The following is a 22592-nucleotide window of genomic DNA, read 5'->3' as shown; positions in this document are numbered from 1 at the left end:
TGCTAATATTCGTAACACTGCCCTCCACCTAAGTCTGATCGTCCCGATCAGACAAATCTCCCAATCTAAACGCCGCTAGCATCGCCATATGTACCACTCTTCTACTCCGTGGTTTCTCAATGCTTTGTATGCGGTAGATGATATCACTGATCTTCTTCACAACCTTGTACGAGCCTTCCCAACTGCACCGAAATTTGGATGGAACATCTCTCCGCCGGTGAGGGTTATATAACAGTACCAAATTTCCCTCCCGGAAACCTTCCGAATTATTTTCGTTGTCGTACCTGTGTTTCATCTTACTACTCATTACCCTGGGCCGTTCCTTCACACTCTGTTGTTTGGTCAATGAACCACTTCGTAGAGCTTGCGCTGGACGGATTTGCTTTGCATAATCGGTATCGTTCCCACATTTCACAAGAGTAGTGCGCTCCGGCTTGAAACTACCCTCGCATTCTTTCTCGGAAATTCGTTGCTTCGTTTTCCTGCGTCTTTTAGGTTTTGTCAATGCCAGTGTTTCTCTCGCAGGTACTTTTGATTTTGATTTATTTGGCCCATTCGATCTATCAACCTTTGCCTTTGACTTTCGTGGTCTTTGTCGAGTCTTTTCCACCAGTACCCGATTACTGCTGAACCCTTTTTCCAAACTAAAGTTAAGTGGTATGTCCTGGTTCTTATAGCGCATAATTTTCCTCCGCATATCGATCCTGACGTCATGGTCAACCAAGAAGTCCACTCCTAATATGACTTCATCAACGATCTCCGCCACAACGAATTTGTGTAGAACCATGACTTTTCCAATTAATACCTCACATACCACTTCGCCTTGGACTTGATTATATTCGCCTGTTACCGTACGCAACCTTGCTCGAGGTAATGACTTTACTCTCCTGTAGACCAAATCAGATCGAATCAAGGAATGAGATGCCCCCGTATCTACAGTCAGTACACGCTCTTTACCATCCACATTCCCTCTGACGGTAAGACTGCTTGATTTCCTTCCGATTTGCGACACAGATATCACAGGACATTCAACAGCCGGGGCAAGTTTTCGTTCTTTACATTCGACACGCTCTTGCTCATTTCCGCCAGCTTTGCGTTTACGGCCACCCACATTGTTGGAACTATTAGGACCAAGATCGCAATGACGTGCAATGTGACCTGGGTTGCCGCACTTGAAACATTTAATAACTCCGGCATTCTTCTGTTGAGATCCCTTCAGTGCTTCCAAAATTGTGTCTACCCACTCCGGCCTTTCTACTTCCACACGATGAGCTTTGTATGCTGGTTTACTCAATAATGACGCCGTTTCCTGGGTCAATGCATGGGATACCGTTTCAGAAAATGTTTGCTTTGGGTTCGCGTATGTGGCTCGCTTCGTTTCGACGTCCCGTATGCCATTTATAAAGCTCTGAATCTTCACTCTTTCCGTGTATTCCACGGGTGCATCCGCATTTGCAAGATGAGCCAATCTTTCAATGTTCGAAGCAAACTCCTGCAAAGTCTCGTTAGCTTTTTTGTAGCGGTTTTGCAATTCTATTTGAAATATCTGTTTCCTGTGTTCGCTTCCGTATCGCCGTTCTACAGCAGCCATCAATGCGTCATAACTGTTCCGTTGGTACTCTGGAATAGTCTGTAAGATTTCGGCAGCTGGTCCTTTCAATGCTACGAAGAGTGCGGCAACTTTATCTTCCACATTCCAGTTGTTCACTGCTGCGGTCTTCTCAAACTGTAGCTTAAAGACCTGGAAAGGAACAGAACCGTCAAAGGATGGTGTTTTTAGCTTTGGATTACTCGCTGAAACTGCTGGACGATTTAATTGTAACTGCTCCATACGACCCTTCAAATCATCGACTTCTGCCTGAAATTGAGCGATTTTTGCATCCTGCGCTTCCAGCTTTGATGTTACCCTTGCTTCCTGTGCTTCTAACTGTGAAGACATTTGTGCCACCTGTAATGATAAGCGCTCTTCTTGTTCTTCCATCTTTGATGTTATGCGTGTCTCCTGCGATTCCAGTTGGGATGCCATATATGTCTTCTGTTCTTCCAATTGCGTTTCCATCTTGGATGTTATACGGTTCTCCTGGGATTCTAGTTGAGATGCCAGTTGAGATGTTATATCTGTCTTTTGCGATTCCAGTTGAGAAGCCACTGTCGATGTTTGAGCAGATATTGGCAGCCAAAATCATGTTCAATTCTGTGCTCGTAACTGTCTGCGATGTTTCGTTTTTCTCTTCAATTTTTGTTACTTCCTCGCCATCAAGATGAAAGTCATACTCTTCCACATCAATTCCTTCCTCTTCCATTGCCTCTCGTAGCCGTGCCTGAAGTTCAAGTTTAACGCCGCTTGTATTCAATCCACGGCTCTCCAACTCCTTCTTTAGTTGCTGGATCTTCAATTCACTGAACTTTGCCATGTCCTTGTTGTCCTCCGGAATTTATTCAACAATTCCTCTTCTGACACCAATTGTAACGAATTTGCTGCAAATCCTCTTATTTGCCCCTTTTGCTAGGTACGTATCGCTAAACTGTTGAATAAATAACTCCAATATTGAATAATGGAAAAATGGCCTTTATTAAAATGCTTCACAATAACACTCAAACTGTGCAACGAATAGCTTAATAACCAAACTGATAGCTCAAATGAAACTCCACTAATCAAAATAATACTGGTATTGCTCGCTAGATATCTTCTTAGTCGTAACTGCTGATCAACTCAAATCAAACTGAACTCCTTCTTACTCGCCTGCACCGCTTTTATAGTTTACGCTGCATACTTCTAGGCTCTTCGATTTCCAGAAGTTACTAGTTGTTTCGGCTACAAAATCGCCAGCCACAACTACGTGCACAAATTATTGCCCTCTCTTGTGACCACTGAGATAAGATATATGCATGTGTTTGTAGTTTACAGTCTCCCGCACACACATAAGCGTATAAGTAAATTCATCGGTGTGTGACATCTCATCTCTCGCTGCCTTGTATGTAAATGTTGCTCGTCGGAATGTGTACATATGTGTAGACGCAATTATTGATTCGTTTATGTAGATACATAATGATTGAATTATTGATGTGAATTCACGTCACTGCTTAGCATCGGCCTGGAGATGGCAGCACTCCTCAGTTTTGCTAATATTCGTAACAGTATAATGCATGTGTATGTGTCCATATATAAATTAGCCCATGTCTGTGATCACAAATATGTCACTTTTATTTGTTAAAAACTCTAGCTGGTGCATTATTTATGTCGATTAATGATTTTTATAACATATTTTATGTATTTATTTAAAATATTGTATTAATTGTTGCATATATGTAATCACTTAATTTATTTTTCTTTTTCTATTATGAATGTTCCGTTAGTCATCAAATAAATTTCATTTTACAGTTTTATAGCTCCGTTATATCATGTATTTATGACGAGTTTACCGCTTTGTATCTCCATTTTATCATCGACACGCTCTTGCTCATTTCCGCCAGCTTTGCGTTTACGGCCACCCACATTGTTGGAACTATTAGGACCAAGATCGCAATGACGTGCAATGTGACCTGGGTTGCCGCACTTGAAACATTTAATAACTCCGGCATTCTTCTGTTGAGATCCCTTCAGTGCTTCCAAAATTGTGTCTACCCACTCCGGCCTTTCTACTTCCACACGATGAGCTTTGTATGCTGGTTTACTCAATAATGACGCCGTTTCCTGGGTCAATGCATGGGATACCGTTTCAGAAAATGTTTGCTTTGGGTTCGCGTATGTGGCTCGCTTCGTTTCGACGTCCCGTATGCCATTTATAAAGCTCTGAATCTTCACTCTTTCCGTGTATTCCACGGGTGCATCCGCATTTGCAAGATGAGCCAATCTTTCAATGTTCGAAGCAAACTCCTGCAAAGTCTCGTTAGCTTTTTGGTAGCGGTTTTGCAATTCTATTTGAAATATCTGTTTCCTGTGTTCGCTTCCGTATCGCCGTTCTACAGCAGCCATCAATGCGTCATAACTGTTCCGTTCGTACTCTGGAATAGTCTGTAAGATTTCGGCAGCTGGTCCTTTCAATGCTACGAAGAGTGCGGCAACTTTATCTTCCACATTCCAGTTGTTCACTGCTGCGGTCTTCTCAAACTGTAGCTTAAAGACCTGGAAAGGAACAGAACCGTCAAAGGATGGTGTTTTTACCTTTGGATTACTCGCTGAAACTGCTGGACGATTTAATTGTAACTGCTCCATACGACCCTTCAAATCATCGACTTCTGCCTGAAATTGAGCGATTTTTGCATCCTGCGCTTCCAGCTTTGATGTTACCCTTGCTTCCTGTGCTTCTAACTGTGAAGACATTTGTGCCACCTGTAATGATAAGCGCTCTTCTTGTTCTTCCATCTTTGATGTTATGCGTGTCTCCTGCGATTCCAGTTGGGATGCCATATATGTCTTCTGTTCTTCCAATTGCGTTTCCATCTTGGATGTTATACGGTTCTCCTGGGATTCTAGTTGAGATGCCAGTTGAGATGTTATATCTGTCTTTTGCGATTCCAGTTGAGAAGCCACTGTCGATGTTTGAGCAGATATTGGCAGCCAAAATCATGTTCAATTCTGTGCTCGTAACTGTCTGCGATGTTTCGTTTTTCTCTTCAATTTTTGTTACTTCCTCGCCATCAAGATGAAAGTCATACTCTTCCACATCAATTCCTTCCGCTTCCATTGCCTCTCGTAGCCGTGCCTGAAGTTCAAGTTTAACGCCGCTTGTATTCAATCCACGGCTCTCCAACTCCTTCTTTAGTTGCTGGATCTTCAATTCACTGAACTTTGCCATGTCCTTGTTGTCCTCCGGAATTTATTCAACAATTCCTCTTCTGACACCAATTGTAACGAATTTGCTGCAAATCCTCTTATTTGCCCCTTTTGCTAGGTACGTATCGCTAAACTGTTGAATAAATAACTCCAATATTGAATAATGGAAAAATGGCCTTTATTAAAATGCTTCACAATAACACTCAAACTGTGCAACGAATAGCTTAATAACCAAACTGATAGCTCAAATGAAACTCCACTAATCAAAATAATACTGGTATTGCTCGCTAGATATCTTCTTAGTCGTAACTGCTGATCAACTCAAATCAAACTGAACTCCTTCTTACTCGCCTGCACCGCTTTTATAGTTTACGCTGCATACTTCTAGGCTCTTCGATTTCCAGAAGTTACTAGTTGTTTCGGCTACAAAATCGCCAGCCACAACTACGTGCACAAATTATTGCCCTCTCTTGTGACCACTGAGATAAGATATATGCATGTGTTTGTAGTTTACAGTCTCCCGCACACACATAAGCGTATAAGTAAATTCATCGGTGTGTGACATCTCATCTCTCGCTGCCTTGTATGTAAATGTTGCTCGTCGGAATGTGTACATATGTGTAGACGCAATTATTGATTCGTTTATGTAGATACATAATGATTGAATTATTGATGTGAATTCACGTCACTGCTTAGCATCGGCCTGGAGATGGCAGCACTCCTCAGTTTTGCTAATATTCGTAACAGTATAATGCATGTGTATGTGTCCATATATAAATTAGCCCATGTCTGTGATCACAAATATGTCACTTTTATTTGTTAAAAACTCTAGCTGGTGCATTATTTATGTCGATTAATGATTTTTATAACATATTTTATGTATTTATTTAAAATATTGTATTAATTGTTGCATATATTTAATCACTTAATTTATTTTTCTTTTTCTATTATGAATGTTCCGTTAGTCATCAAATAAATTTCATTTTACAGTTTTATAGCTCCGTTATATCATGTATTTATGACGAGTTTACCGCTTTGTATCTCCATTTTATCATACGATTATGATAATATCTTTATAGTAAATTTGATTTTAATATTTCACATAAGTACAACATTTCTATAATCATAAACGAAAGTTTATTTCTTTAAACCATAGTTCTTTAAAGCTCCACAAAACATTTTTTCTTAGCACAACATTACATTAAACGAAAATGTAATAATTACACCGACATTTTAAAACGAAAAACGCTTGATAATTTTCCATACAACGCCTTGTACTGCAACATGTCAGTTAATCGAAATCAATGCTAGTTCTGCTTTTGATTGTTTATTTTATTTTATTTGACAGCTGATGGAAATGTGCAATTGTGAACTTTTGAATTTATCGAAATTCACAATAATGCTTGCCTTCATCGAACGCGCGTCATAATACCCAATGAAAATTTGTTCGATCAGCTCTTTCGACCACAGTCGAAGATCGAATTTGTCTCATAATAGGGGTCAATGAAAGAATGAAATAACTGCAGAGTCTATTTGATATACTGATGGATGTGTTCGCAACAGTTGTGGTTTAAGTGAATTAGGATTTAAGGCCCCTATTATGGGACAAATTCGATCTTCGACTGTGGTCGAAAGAGCTGATCGAACGAATTTTCATTCGGTATTATGACGCACATTATGATAGCACATTTCCAATACTCTGTCAAATAAAATAAAATAAATAAGCAAAAGCAGAACTAGTTATTAACTGCAAATATTAAAAATAAAAGTAACTACAACGGAATTGTGGTTTGATGATTCGCCAGATGAAGAGGCAAGCTTACTGGAGCTAGCCAGAAGTAGAAGACGGGTGAGATGCTTCAAGCCCTTTGGAAATGAATTCCACTACGTAAGTGTAGCTTTCTAAATAAGTTGTTGTCTTGCAAGCTGTTGTTTTGTACACACGACCTTGGACCTATATAACATTAATTCAAATAGTTACGAAATTACTACTAGGTAGTAAAAAAGTAGAACATAAATACAAAAACTTACATTTTGAACAATTCTGTTTCTATTAGATAGCATCGACAACAAATTTCTATTCGCTTGAAAATTAGATACACAACGAAAATTTCGACAGAGATGAGTTGTCATAATACCAATTTCAAATTCGATTTTCGATGTTCGATAGCCAGCGAAGATCGAACAATGCTCATAATAGGGGCCTTACATTTTAAACAATTCTTTTTCTATTCGATACAGCATCGACAACAAATTTCTATTCGCTTGAAAATTAGATAAACAACGAAAATTTCGACAGAGATGAGTAGTCATAATATCAAATTCAAATTCGATTTTCGATGTTCGATAGCCAGCGAAGATCGAAGATCGAATAATGCTCATAATAGGGGCCTAAGTCGCTGAACGAAATGCGGCCCTGCCCCCAAGTTCCAGCTTTCGCTGGAACAGTATCAAGCCTGCAAAAAAGAATGAATCATTTAGAACTATATGCTCATTATGAATAACCGCCTAAGACACATCTCACTTGTTACGTTAAAGTGTAGCAACTCGAAATTTGAACATTTTCAGTAGAGACGAAAAACTGTTTCCGTAAATATTAATAATATATTACAAGGAAAAAAATGTTATTGCACGAAAATATCATTAAAAATAATATAACCGATGTTTCATTGTTTAGTAGTTGCACGAAAATAACAAATTTTTGAGTTATTACTCTTCCTGAAATTTTTTTATATACATAGTGGTATTATTTGGTAACAATACGATATAACACAGTAGAATAAACTTACCTAATGAAACTAAAGAGTCATAAACCGAAATAACACGTAACTTAAACAAACCGTTAAATGTTGTAAATAGGCACAATTAAAAATGTTACATTTTATTTTTTTCCGTTTTGGGAATTAAATCTTTCAATTCCAATAAATGGCAAGAGGACCCTTAAATTGCCTCTTAAATCGCCAGGTTAACAAACATATAAGGGTAATATACTAACAACATTTAGACGTGCTTAAGCAGCTAACACATGTCGCAAAGTAAAAACCCGTAGCACAAATTTTTTCCCTTTTAATTCTTAAATATATGACTTGTTGCCATGTGCTTTTTCAAGATTTGTAATTCTTCGCAAATTATATTTATATATCGGTATTATAAATTCACTCCCCTCCAGCAAGTGGTACTCCCATCATGCCCAAGCCAGTGGCCTCAGACATCCTCCAATTGTCATAGAAATATTAATTTAGTGAATTAAAAAATTTAATGTCACATTAAGTTTGACCATGTGAATAATGCATATGTATGTATCCATTTATATAGCTGCTCATTTTTGTGGTTACTCAAGTGTCGTGTTGATTTATTAAATAATCCAGCTGGTACCATATGTGATGATTTTTTTTTTATTCATGTGATTATTAATTTTTATAACATGTTTAATGTATTTATGTTCAATTTTATACTAAATGTTGAATCGAACTAATTACGCAATTAATTTTCATTTTACAGTTTTGTAGCTCCGTTATGTCATGTAACTGTGAAACATAAATTTTTGTAGATCCGTTATATCAAGTACCATTTTGTGTAATTCCCATCTTAAACCCGTAGCACAAATGTTTTCCTTGTCATTGCTAAATATATGGCTTGTTGCCATGTGCTTTATCAAGATTTGTAAGTGAATTAAATTTTTGTGTCAGTAATATAATTTCTGTCCAGGTAAATTAATCTTAGTAAGAACATTTTCATCGTATTAGATTTATATTGTAGCACTTTTATGTCAAATATGTATATATGTACATAACATGTATTTAAGAATATATTTGGTGAATTTCCCGTTAGACTGCTGTGATATTATATGTTATTTTATCACAAACTGTTTTAAATTTATAAAATTTATATCCATTGTAATATTATTTAACATATTTATTTCAAATTGCCCGCTTTGAAACTCCGTAATATCACGTATTCATTTGTTAATGTTGCACTTTATTAATCTTTATTGTTATTTCTTTTTTTTTAATTAATGAAAGTCCATTTAATTTGACAACAAATTTATTTTAAACGAACTAAAACCATAATTTTGAGGCTAAACGAAAACTTATTTCTTTACAAAACACTTTGTACTGTACTACATTTAAACGATAATGTAAGTATTACACCGACATCTTAAAAAGAACGATCCTGCTACTTCGACAAACTGTTGGGGAGTCAATGTTACACTTTATGTGATACACTAACGAACCAATTTGTTCAAACACTTGGAGACAACTAAAAATGTAACTCTTTAAGCTGCAGACATTGGTGCTTTATCGGTAACCGTATCGGTAACCTTATAACAGCTGATTCGACCAACCTTATGAGAATCAATGCAATCGGTTATTGGTGCCGCTAAGGTTTTTGGGTTTTGGTTTACTGTCGTAACGATAAACAGCTGATTACGTTAGGGATACGACTACAGCGATACGACAAGCGGCACCAATGACTACAGCTGTAGTTGAGTCTAAAGAAGTTATTCTGAAAACAATGAGTGAGTCATAACGGTTTTTTTAACGAAAGACTAGACAAACCACTGAACGATTTTTGCAGTGGGTAGAGATGACCACTGTACATTGTTTTCTTGCAAAAAACTAAAATTTGGAAATTTTGAGTTGTTACACTTTAACGTAACAAGTGCGATATGTAAAAGTATAGCAGTTAAACTATATTATGGTGATATCCATAATATTTTACGCAGAACACTTATCTGCGTTGGCGGCCTTCCGTTGCGCTTATAAAAAATGGTAAAAGTCTAGAACATCGACTGCTAATACGCGTCCAAAAACATCGAGAGAGGTGTCAAAAGACGAGTATTGACCTCGAAAACTTTAATCCGAATGCGGAAAAGAAAAAGTGTAGCTTTCTAAATAAGTGTTTAAATTGTTGAAATTATAAGTTTTGTTTATAGATTTATTCAAAATTTTAGACTGTCCAAAGAAGCGTTCATGGACTTGTTGTCCAGTACAGATGAGCTGCTGCAGCAATGTACAAGAGCCAAGTCTATTCCTAATATTTTTTAATTTTGGCAACAGTTCTCCGATTTTGTGCTCAGGAATCCTACCAACTGAGCATTGGAAACGAAAATGCACTCGGACTTGCCCAGCCGGCTGCGTCTATGGTACTATTAGAGGTGTTGAATGTCTTGGAAAATTTTATTTGTGAAAGATGGATAAAATTGAATTACGAGGAGGCTGAGCTAGTTGCATTTCTATAATGTGCAAGTTCCTTTGCTATATGGGGATTTTGTTCCATAATTGAAACCAGTCTTTCAAGCTGTTGTTTTGTACTCACGGCCTTGGACCTAAAAAAGTAGACCATAAATACAAAAAACTTAGGCCCCTATTATGAGACAAATTCGATCTTCGACTGTGGTCGAAAGAGCTGATCGAACGAATTTTCATTCGGTATTATGACGCGTGTTCGATGAAGGCAAGCGTTATTGTGAATTTCGATAAATTCAAAAGTTCACAATAGCACATTTCCAATATTCTGTCAAATAAAATAAATAAACAAAAGTAGAACTAGTTATTAAATGCAAATATTGAAAATAAAAGTATGACTACAACGGAATCGTGGTTTGGTGATTCGTCAGATGAAGAGGAAAGCTTACTGGAGCTAGCCAGAAGTAGAAGACGGGTGAGATGCTTCAAACCCTTTGGAAATGAATTCCACCACGTAAGTATAGCTTTCTAAATAAGTTGTTAAATTGTTGAAATTATAGGTTTTGTTTAGAGATTTATTCAAAATTTCAGACTGTCCAAAGAAGCGTTCATGGACTTGTTGTTCAGTACAGATGAACTGCTGCAGCAATGCACAAGAGCCAAGTCTATTCCTAATATTTTTTAATTTTGGCAAAAGTTTATAGGTGAAAGATGGATAAAATTGAATTACGAGGAGGCTGAGCTGCATCAAGCAAAGTTGCATTTCTATAATGTGCAAGTTCCTTTGCTATATGGGGATTTTGTTCCATAATTGAAACCAGTCTTTCAAGCTGTTGTTTTGTACTCACGACCTTGGACCTATATAAAATTAATTCAAATAGTTAGAAATTACTACTAGGTAGTAAAAAAAGTAGAACATAAGGTAAGTGCACCCATTCCCGTGCTAGCCCCCAAACTCCGTGCTATTTTTGGTAAAAAAGTTTGAAGCAGAAAAATAAGGAAATGAAACAATTTTTCTAATTAAAAAATTAAAGAATAGTATCAAAACTGTTAACATTTGAAAATTCCTACTTGTCAATCTCAAAGATAAATTTTTTTTAAATAAGGTTTGCATTCAATTATCATTTGACTATAAACTTTTGTTCAGAAGGCATGTGTCAGTGTTTATCGTTAGTGGAATTGCTCAGAGTGTTGTGACAAATTCTTAAGAGTTTTACCTTTAATTGGTAAGTATTAATATATAATTTCCTTCAGAAATTAAAAGTTTTAATTGTTTTCGATATGAATTCATGTATTAAAGCCCGTGTATAATAAAAAAGTTATTAAGAATTTTAATTTTAAAATAGCACGTAATTAGAAGCATTATTTTTTTGAGGTGCACCTATTTACGTGCTTAGAACGGAATTAGGAACATTTAGATTTAGATGTATATTTTTAAAAGATTTGCAAATTATAATAAGTAACTAATTTCATACACAATATCATGGCCTATTTCCGTGCACCTATTTTTTCAAAACTACGGGAGTTTTCAAAGCCGAAAGTTATGGTCGAACAGCAATATTTGGGAAAATTATACAAAAAGTTAATAAAGAAAATATTAAAAATTGTGTCTAAATATACATATTTTGTGCATATATACGGATTATAATCATATAAAATATAGTCTCAATATAATAATTTAGAAAAAATTTCTTTTTAGTACCTGCTGAAGAGAAAAGCATAGCCCGGAATTAGGCTCATTAATTTTGTGTATGTTCCTAATTACGTTATACTATAGGCAGTAATCAGGAAATATTAATGGGTTGCTCTTTCGTAACATTTTTTCACAGCACCGCATATTTTTAGTGATATAATAATAGAACAGGACGCAACTAGTATCATAATATGCCGAAGTATTCACCTACTTGTTTACAGTTAGCTATTGAGGCTGTGGAAAAGGGCCATATGACCTGCTACAGAGCATCAAAAATATATGGAATTGCCAGACAGACGTTATTGGACAAAATCAAGAAGAAGTATACCAAAAAGCCAACCTCAGGCCCCCTTCCAGTTCTGTCGACAGAAGAAGAAAATATTATCGTTAAATGGATTCATCATTTGGCGGAGTTGGGCTTTCCTATAACTAAAGACCAGCTTACAAACTCCGTGGGAAATTTGGTTAAGGAACTCAAACGGCCAAACACTTTTACAAATGGTATTCCAGGAAGAAAATGTTTCAAAGGTTTGTTAAAAAGAAACCTGTCCTTGAGCCAACGAATTACTCAATGCTTAACAGCTCCCGAGCTTCAGTAACGAAATCTTCCATAAGGAATTGGTTCGAGAAAGTCGAGACTTATATGAAAGACAATAACTGTCTAGATGTACTGGAAGATCCATCAAGGATCTTTAATTGTGATGAATCAGCATTTTTCCTGTGCCCAAAATGTCAAGCCGTGTTAACTAAACGCGGTGCTAAGCACGTTTACTTCAGATCAGGTATTGATGAAAAAGAATGTCTAACGTTGTCTATAGGAGCATCCGCAGATGGCAAAACGATGCCGTTGTTTGCCCTTTTCCCCTATAAACGCTTTCCACCAAATATTATGGCGAAATATCCTAAAAGCTGGGCCATTGGCAAATCTGACTCAGGCTGGATGACCGAAAAAACCTTTTTTGAATATATCGCAAACGTATTTTATAATTTTCTTTTGGAAATGAAAGTAAAACTTCCTGTCGTTTTATTGTTGGATGGGCACGTATCCCATATATCTCTACCTCTCAGCGAATTTTGCAAGAAACATGGCATTATCCTAATTGCAATTCTTTCAAATTCAACGCACTTGTTACAGCCCATGGACGTTGGAATTTTTCACTGTTTGAAAAGCGTTTGGAAAAAGGAAGTACAAGATTGGAGAATTACAAATAATGGACAGCGAATGAAACGTGAAGATTTCGGTCCAGCTATAGATAAATGTATAACATCGTCGATTAGTACTGATGTGATACAGAGTGCTTTCAGAGCTTGTGGGTTGTATCCATAGAGAAACAAAAGAAAAGAAATCAAAGGAAAAACTTCGGAAAACAGCCCTGAAAATAGCATCAAAAGAAAAGGAGCCACGTGAAAAAGTAAACCTGGAAAAATCTTTACTTCCTGAAAAATATTATAATGAAGGAGACTTTGTTGTTTTCCAGTGTGAAGGAGAAAAGTTTCCCGGAAAAGTTTTAAAAGTTATCAGTGGAGATCCTTTACAATTTAAAATAAAGCCTATGTCCATGAGCGGATTTAATTGGCGTTGGCCAGAAAAAGACGATATTCTTGACTATGAAGCAGATGAAATATTAAAAAAAAATTAATCCGCCTCAGCCAGTAAATAAAAGAGGAATATTTTCATTAATCGACTTAAATTAATTCACATAACTTATTTTAAATAAATGTTTCTTTGTTTTATAAGCTATTTGCATGTATAATGTTCAGTTTTATCATATAATTTGTAATTTCAATAGACAACTTTTAATTCTTTTATAAAATTATAGTAAAACGATTTGAATACTTAAAGTAAGTTTTAAGTATTTTTTCTTTCATGACTTTAACGGCACACAACTTCTAAAAATGTTCAAATTATTCAAAATATGTTAATTTACTACGTACATATATGAAATCTTAAGTACGTAATCTAAATAATATGTAGTTAGCAATGATTTTACTTTTTAAATTACCTTTTCTCTAGTCAACACTAGAAAATAATGGATTTTTCTGTTTTTTTTATTGCTGTATCGATAAAATTTGTTTTTATGTTTCGAATAAATAAATAAAGTACATAGGAATGTACTTTGTACCCAAATGGCTTGTCTTTTTCCAAAAATATTTAAAATATAACCGCAAACACATTTTTTTTTAATTTATAACGGAAATAGGAACGCTTTTGCACGCAGTTAGGAACTGGCCCAAATTTTCGCACGGATTTGGGAACAAAATACATTTGTCGAAATATGCGTATAAAGCATAAAGTTGAAAACAAAAACATTTTTTTAATAAACATCGTAAAGTCCGTAACAGATCTCTGAACCCACAGAAATAAAAAATGGATTTCAACTGCTTTTTGCTAGGCCAAGATATCACTTTAAACGTGGGCATGTCTTAATAGTACGTAAATAGGTACACTTACCTTAAATACAAAAACTTACATTTTAAACAATTCTTTTTCTATTCGATATAGCATCGACCACAAATTTCTATTCGCTTGAAAATTAGATACACAACGAAAATTTCGACAGAGATGAGTTGTCATAATATCAATTTCAAATTCGATTTTCGATGTTCGATAGCCAGCGAAGATCAAAGATCGAATAAAGCTCATAATAGGGGCCTTACATTTTAAACAATTATTTTTCTATTCGATACAGCATCGGCAACAAATTTCTATTCGCTTGAAAATTAGATACACAACGTAAATTTCGACAGAGATGAGTTGTCATAATACCAATTTCAAATTCGATTTTCGATGTTCGATAGCCAAAAATAATGAATCATTTAGAACTATATGGTCATTATGAATAACCGCCTAAGTCATATCTCACTTGTTACGTTAAAGTGTAGCAACTCAAAATTTGAACATTTTCAGTAGAGCCGAAAAACTGTTTCCGTAAATATTAATAATATATTACAAGGAAAAAAAATGTAATTGCACGAAAATATCATTAAAAATAATATAACCGATGTTTCATTGTTTAGTAGTTGCACGAAAATAACAAATTTTTGAGTTATTACTCTTTTCCTGAAATTTTTTTGTATACATAGTGGTATTATTTGGTAACAATACGATATAACACAGCAGAATAAACTTACCTAATGAAACTAAAGAGTCATAAACCGAAATAACACGTAACTTAAACAAACCGTTATATGTTGTAAATAGGCACAATTAAAAATGTTACACTTTATGTGATACACTAACGAACCAATTTGTTCAAACACTTGGAGACAATGAAAAATGTAGCTCTTTAACCCTAGGACTTATACCCAACTTTTACTACGACTTCTTATACCCGGGTACAGGTGTGGCCGGTAGCCTGTTTTACTCGTTTTTTCTCATTTTTTCTGAGAAACAAGTTATTTTTTTAATGCAATGTTGTAGCTGACTGTCTTGCGAACATTTTAAGTAGTTATAAACATATATTTGTGGCCTGCTTCTAAGAATTGCGCGCCTTCTAAGTTATTTCTAAGAAGTCAATAATTTCTATTGTTGTTAGAATTTTTAGACTACAACCTTTTTCGCGCACTCTTCATTATTTAGAAGAAGACATTATATTGTACCCTTGCTAGAATTTGCTTACAAACAACATTTGATATAATCCAACTACCTGGCAGGTAAGAAATGCTTCCAGAAACTTAAGGGTTGCAGCTATATAAACGGCAGTTTTGCGAATTTATATTCATTGTAAAGCGTTCTTTTGAAGTGTGAAGTTGATTTATATTTGTGAAAATAACAAGTCAGAAAAAATTTAAAATATTACAACATGGATAGCAGAAGGAACATGGATTATTTATCTTCGAATCAATATATGAGGTAAATACAAATAACTCAAATATAATTTCATAAATGGAATAAAAATTAATTATTTTTATATAGATTATCTGACGCTGAAAAAGAGCAGTACATACAAAACCTGTTTGACGAAATCTCAGATGATGAATTATTTTCCGACCCTGAAGGGGATGAAAGCGAACAAGTAGCAGTAGCAGATGGCGTGGTTGAATCGGATGTAGAAGACCCTGATTACACAATTGACAATGCCCAGGTAGATGCGGCTGATTACGAAGAATCTGACAATGAATCCGATGCTGCAGATGATTCTGAGGAGATTAATTTGCGTGCAGCTGAATTCGTAGCACGTGATAGTACCACATGGAGCTCACAGCCACGACTTGCACGCCAAACTAGGCAACAAAATATTTTGCGACAGCGAAGTGGGCCCGCAAGATCAACTACTATGATGTCAATAGTCAATACATATAAATGTTTTATGACTCCGGAAATGGTGGATATTATAGTACGCTACACCAACAAAAAAGCAGAAGCTACATATGCGGAATTAAACGCAAAACATCCAGAGGCGGAACCAAAAACATGGAAGAAGCTTACTTTGAGCGAAATGTATGCGTTCATTGGAGTGCTTATTATGACTGGCGCTAACCGCAGCAACGCCGAATGTGTGCCGGACTTAAAGCTGGAGACATTGTTGCTTTATCAGTAACCTTATAACAGCTGATTCGACCAACCTTATGAGAATCAATGCAATCGATTATTGGTGCCGCTAAGATCGTAGCCAACCAATTGGGTTTTGGTTTACCGTCGTAACGATAAACATCTGATTACGTTAGGGATACGGATACAGCGATACGACATACGGCACCAATGGCTCCGGCTTAAAGAAGTCATTCTGAAAATAAAGAGAGAGTCATAACGGTTTTTTAACGAAAGACTAGTCAAACCACTGAACGATTTTTGCAGTGGGTAGAGATGACCACTGTACATTGTTCTCTTGCAAAAAACTAAAATTTGGAAATTTTGAGTTGATACACTTTAACGTAACAATTGCGATATGTAAAAGTATAGCAGTTAAACTATATTATGGTGATATCCATAATATTTTACGCAGAACACTTCTGCGTTGGCGGCCTTCCGTTGCGCTTATAAAAAATGGTAAAAGTCTAGAACAGGGGTCGACTGCTAATACGCGTCCAAAAGTATCGAGAGACGTGTCAAAAGACGCGTATTGGCCTCGGCAGCTTTAATCCGAATGCGGAAAAAAAAATTGTATCTCTGCTCAAGGATATTTGCAGTTGAAGTTGGCAATTTCCATATGGTTGTTGTGCACTAAAAAAATTTTGTGTGCAAAGGGGTTTTGCACGCATTTAATCTTGACCCCACCCCATTGGGTGGGTAATTTGTGGTGGCCAGGGTAATTTGTTATAAGAGCGGCCGAAGGCCGCCAAAACAGCAAAGTGTTCTGCGCAAAAATACTATGGGTGTCACCCCCGGCTTTGGAGGGACTCGGGATAATTTTTCGCTGTTTCGTTAATCCTCGTGTTCCAATGAAACATGAACCAGATACGGATAGAGATTTAATATGCAAATGTAACAACAATGTCACCATGTGGTTACCATTGTTTTTGCATTTGCATGTTAAATCTCTATCCGTATCTGGTTCATGTTTTATTGGAACACAAGGAATATCTTTTGAACGAGTTTTATTTTCCGCCCTCGGATTATTGTTATTGGACGCGTATTAGCAGTCGACCCCTGCATAGTGCAATCACCAGGTGAAGTAAATAAAAAGAGATAGAAGATCCCTACAAGAAACGCTGATAGTTTTACTAATACACTCACACTTGTAATTGACAATGCTGATCCTGCGATGACGTAAACATTGATACTCAAATTTATGTATGTTCTTTGTTCGCTCACGCATGTCCGCATGTTCCCAACGACAGCCTATAATCATGAAAAAGGACTCAAACTGGGAAAGCTTCGGACACCTGGTACAGAACAAAAGAACATACAGCAGATACCATTATGCATGTGAGACAGATACATAATTCTCAACGGAATTTTATGTATGCGAGAACAGTTTATCCGATTTAATCACGTTGTCACTACTGACTGTCATATGACAATCAAATGATTATCACGGTTGTTTTGTTATTTTTTAAATTCTGCCATTTTCAACCGACGAAAACCATATAAAAAATAAGTTTAAAAAATGAAAAAGAGAGCATTTCATAGCTTCATGCTAAAAAAAAAAAATCGGAAATAATATTAAAAAATACCAAAAGCTGTCGGAATGTATGGGGCGCACTCAAAAAATTTATACGCGAAAAATAATAGTGGTTAGTGGTGATTCATTTTTAAATGTGTTTCCGCATGAGGAAAGCGCTCTTCTGTTGTTTTGTTATTTTCTGAATTTAAATTGCACATTCTGAACTCGAATTCTTATAAAACCATTTATTTTAAACAAATAAAAAACACGTATGCTTTTATCACGTACAAAATTAAAAACGTAATGAAATAAAGTAAATAAAAAGCAAAAAGCATTGTTTCATTTTTGGCGGAATATAACAATGGTCATTTATGATAGTATAACAGTCAAACCTGATATCTACAGTAAACTATCATTTATGACACTTTTTGATAGTTAGAGTGTCAGCACTGATCCAGGAAAAGGAATGAGAGTGAGCAGTACGGCTATATACTTAATCAGTAGGCCATGTTGGTGTATAAGAAGGAGACACGTACACTGTTGTTTACATCACATTTGCGCAAGTCCCCTTAAGTTCGTGATAGAAAGTTTGTATGAGGTGCTGATGGTTAGGTTGACATTGCTGACAATCAGATGATAGTCAGTATTCTTGTAGGGATGTACGCTATCTGTAACGGTAGGGATGTATTTTCGACGGTTGAAGAGGGTAAAATTTTTACCCCCTTTGAAAAAATAGAATAATAAATACCTTGCTACGAAAGTCATTACAGAAACTGCTTTTTTCAGCATATTAGTGCCACCTACCGCAAATGTAAAATTGAATACAAAGGACCAGTGCGATTTACATTACTTTTAGGATCGAATAAAAATAAAGAATTAAATTTGGCCACTTTTGCTGTTATGAGCAGTAAAATTCGATGGATGCGGCAAAAGTAAACTGTCTTATATTGCAGGTATAATGTGTTAAATGTGTTTCCATCCCTTAAAATTCATTGATTTGTCGTTGAGAGTCGGGGGTAAAACATATACTCTTCCAAATAAAAAAAAAAGCAAACTTAATCAGAAGATGCCCCAAAATTTCTTGACAGTTGAATTCATGATGTATTACTTAAGTTACCAAGTTATTATTTACCAAAATATGTCAGGGCATATAGTAGCCCAGCGGCAGTTTGCCTAGAACCAGAATATGTTGTTGTTGTATGTATGTATGTATGTATTTATTGACAAGATATTAGTACAATAAGATCTAGGATCTTTTATAGTACAACCAAGATGAATAACTCTTATAATAATAAAAATAATAAAATAAGTCGAACTATGTCAAACTTAATAACAAACTCAAATTTATAAATAAAAAATTTAATAGGAAAATTGTATTTAAAACTAGCATCTATAGTTAATATATAAATAAATTATTACACTTTGAGAATAACATAGTGGGAAAGCTCATTCACATTGACTAGTAATTGTAGATAGCGAAAACTCAGATATACATATTTACGTTAACTGAAAATAAGTATTGTAACGAATTTGCTGCAAATCCTCTTATTTGCCCTTTTGCTAGGTTCGAATCACTAAACTGTTGAATAAATAACTCCAATATTGAATAATGGAAAAATGGTCTTTATTAAAATACTTCACAATAACACTCAAACTGTGCAACGAATAGCTTGCTTAATAACCAAACTGACTGACAGCTCAAATGAAACTCTACTATTCAAAATAATACTGCTCTTGCTCGCTAGATAGCGTCTTAATCGAAATCTCAAATCAAACTGAATTACAGCGCATCTACATCTGTCGCCTTTTATACTCTTTGGTTTCCTCGTTCGCATCTTCTAGACGCTTCCAGAATCTACTAGTCCAGTAGCTCTCAAACTTCTCAGCTGTAACTACAATTGCACAATTTTATACTTTTTCTCATTGCATACTAATAGGAGTATCTCAGATATATGCATGTATTTGTGCATTGATTCTCTGCTGCTCGTACACGTACATGGTTCATATATGTAGACGCAGTTATGGTTTCGCTTATGTAGATACATAATGATTGAATTATTGATGTGCATTCACGTCACTGCTTAGCATCGGCTTAGACCTGGCAGCACTCCTTAGTTTTGCTAATATTCGTAACACTGTCCTCCACCTAAGTCTGATCGTCTCGATCAGACAAATCTCTCGATCTAAACGCTGCTAGCATCGCCAAATGTACCACTCTTCTACTCCGTGGTTTCTCAATGCTTTGTATGCGGTAGATGGTATCACTGATCTTCTTCACTTCCTTGTACGGGCCTTCCCAACTGCACCGAAATTTGGATGGAACACCTTTCCGCCGGTGAGGGTTGTATAACAGTACCAAATCTCTCGCCAAGAAACCTTTCGAATTATTGTTCTCATGGTACCTGTGTTTCATCGTACTACTCAATACCCTGGTTCGTTCCTTCACACTCTGTTGTTTGGCCGATGAACTACTTCGTAGAGCTTGCGCTGGACGGATTTGCTTTGAATAATCAGTATCGTTCCCACGTTTCCCCACAGTAGTGCGCTCTGGCTTGAAACTACCTTCGCATTCTTTCTCGGAAATTCGTTGCTTCGTTTTCCTGCGTCTTTTAGGTTTTGTCAATGCCAGTGTTTCTCTCGCAGGTACTTTTGATTTTGATTTATTTGGCCCATTCGATCTATCAACCTTTGCCTCTGACTTTCGTGGTCTATGTCGAGTATTTTCCACCAGTACCCGATTACTGCTGAACCCTCTTTCCAAACTAAAGTTAAGTGGTATGTCCTGGTTCTTATAGCGCATAATTTTTTTCCGCATATCGATCCTGATGTCATGGTCAACCAAGAAGTCCACTCCCAATATGACTTCATCAACGATCTCCACCACAACGAATTTGTGTAGAACCATGACTTTTCCAATTAATACCTCACATACCACTTCGCCTTGGGCTTGATTATACTCGCCTGTGACCGTACGCAACCTTGCTCCAGGTAATGACTTTACTCTCCTGTAGACCAAATCAGATCGAATCAAAGAATGAGATGCCCCGTATCTCAGTCAATCCACGGCTCTCCAACTCCTTCTTTAGTTGGTGGATCTTCAATTCACTGAACTTTGCCTTGTCCTTGTTGTCCTCTGGAATTTATTCAACAATTCCTCTTCTGACACCAATTGTAACGAATTTGCTGCAAATCCTCTTATTTGCTCTTTTGCTAGGTTCGAACCACTAAACTGTTGAATAAATAACTCCAATATTGAATAATGGAAAAATGGCCTTTATTAAAATACTTCAGAATAACACTCAAACTGTGCAACGAATAGCTTGCTTAATAACCAAACTGACTGATAGCTCAAATGAAACTCTACTATTAAAAATAATACTGCTCTTGCTCGCTAGATAGCGTCTTAATCGAAATGTCAAATCAAACTGAATTACAGCGCCTCTACATCTGTCGCCTTTTATACTCTTTGGTTTCCTCGTTCGCATCTTCTAGACGCTTCCAGAATCTACTAGTCCAGTAGCTCTCAAACTTCTCAGCTGTAACTACAATTGCACAATTTTATAGTTTTTCTCATTGCATACTTATAGGAGTATCTCAGATATATGCAGGTATTTGTGCATTGACTCTCTGCTGCTCGTACACGTACATGGTACATATATGTAGACGCAGTTATGGTTTCGTTTATGTAGATACATAATGATTGAATTATTGATGTGCATTCACGTCACTGCTTAGCATCGGCTTAGAGCTGGCAGCACTCCTTAGTTTTGCTAATATTCGTAACAGTGTTATAAAAGATCCATTTTACGGATCTGTAGAAATGTTCTGCATGCCCACACGCACACTGCTACAAGCACGTACTTACGTTTGTTTTAATTTATTGTCTTTTGTTCTCCTCTTTTAATAAATAAATTGGTAGGTTAATTTCAAATATAATTGTTTTTATTTTCATAACTGTTAGTTCTTTAGTGTCACTTAGCTTTTAATTTAATTTTAACTCTAACACTAAGCTATTTTAATTCTTTTTATTTCTTCAACTTGCGCGGTGGCCGGTTCACTTAAAACTGCCGCTAACGCAACTCTGTAGCTAGGCCGTTTTTCTCTAAGTTTCTTAGCAACGAAATTAATCATGGCGTCGAGCAACGGCAGTTTCAACCAATCAGAAACTCTCCGAGTTGCTCGACTCCAACAATTTTAGTGATGCCAAATGCATCTGATGTATGGTTGCATCTTGCACTTTTCTAGAGAGGGAGTTGCCAGCTAAAATTTAATTTAATGCAATTTACTATGGCACTACAGTATAAATAATTTTTATAAGTTGCTTTTATTAAGACTACTTCGAATAGGTGCTGGAATAGAGTTTCATGTACGAATAGCATTGACAAAGAATAGCCGGACCGAAGTTAAATAGTTATAAGTTGGCACTATTAAATTGTATGGCAAGCTTTCTCCTAATGTTAGCGGGGGTAAAGGTGCAGGTTCCTCAGAACATAATACACTTTACTAACAACAGAGTCCACATGGTTGTTGCAAGTCAAAGTAGTATTGATAATGAAACCAAGATTGGTTAGTTTGGGTACTAGTTTTAGGCTTTTGTCGGCAATGTACACAGGTGGTATATTTTGAAAATCTATTCGCTTTTTAGCTATGGGCAGCACATACATACGATTTATCACTATTTAGGCATAGTTCATTTTTCGTCGCCCAGTCAGAAATGGATGTTAGGTCCCTATTCAATCTCGAGCAAATATCACATGTGTCCTCATGATTCCCGGATAGATATAGCTGTATATCGTCAGCATAAGCATGCATGTGTACATGCTGGCATACATAGAAAATATCGTTAATAAAAATACTGAATAGTAGCGGTCCCAAAATAGATCCTT

At 36.1% G+C, this 22592-nt stretch overlaps 1 protein-coding gene and 1 long non-coding RNA gene across 6 annotated transcripts in view; both read right to left on the bottom strand.

Moving 5' to 3' along the window:
• LOC137236590 (succinate--CoA ligase [ADP/GDP-forming] subunit alpha, mitochondrial-like) overlaps positions 1 to 22592 on the bottom strand; it is a 182236-nt gene that overhangs the window by 97429 nt on the left and 62215 nt on the right. The gene's annotated exons all lie outside the window — the stretch shown is intronic.
• The window catches only part of LOC137236598 (uncharacterized), a 41457-nt gene that overhangs the window by 17926 nt on the left and 939 nt on the right, over positions 1 to 22592 (bottom strand). The window lies entirely within an intron of this gene.

Source organism: Eurosta solidaginis, chromosome 1 (genome assembly GCF_040869045.1).
Source record: "Eurosta solidaginis isolate ZX-2024a chromosome 1, ASM4086904v1, whole genome shotgun sequence".
Lineage (NCBI taxonomy): Eukaryota > Metazoa > Arthropoda > Insecta > Diptera > Tephritidae > Eurosta > Eurosta solidaginis.
This window is presented reverse-complemented; position numbering and strand designations above follow the sequence as displayed.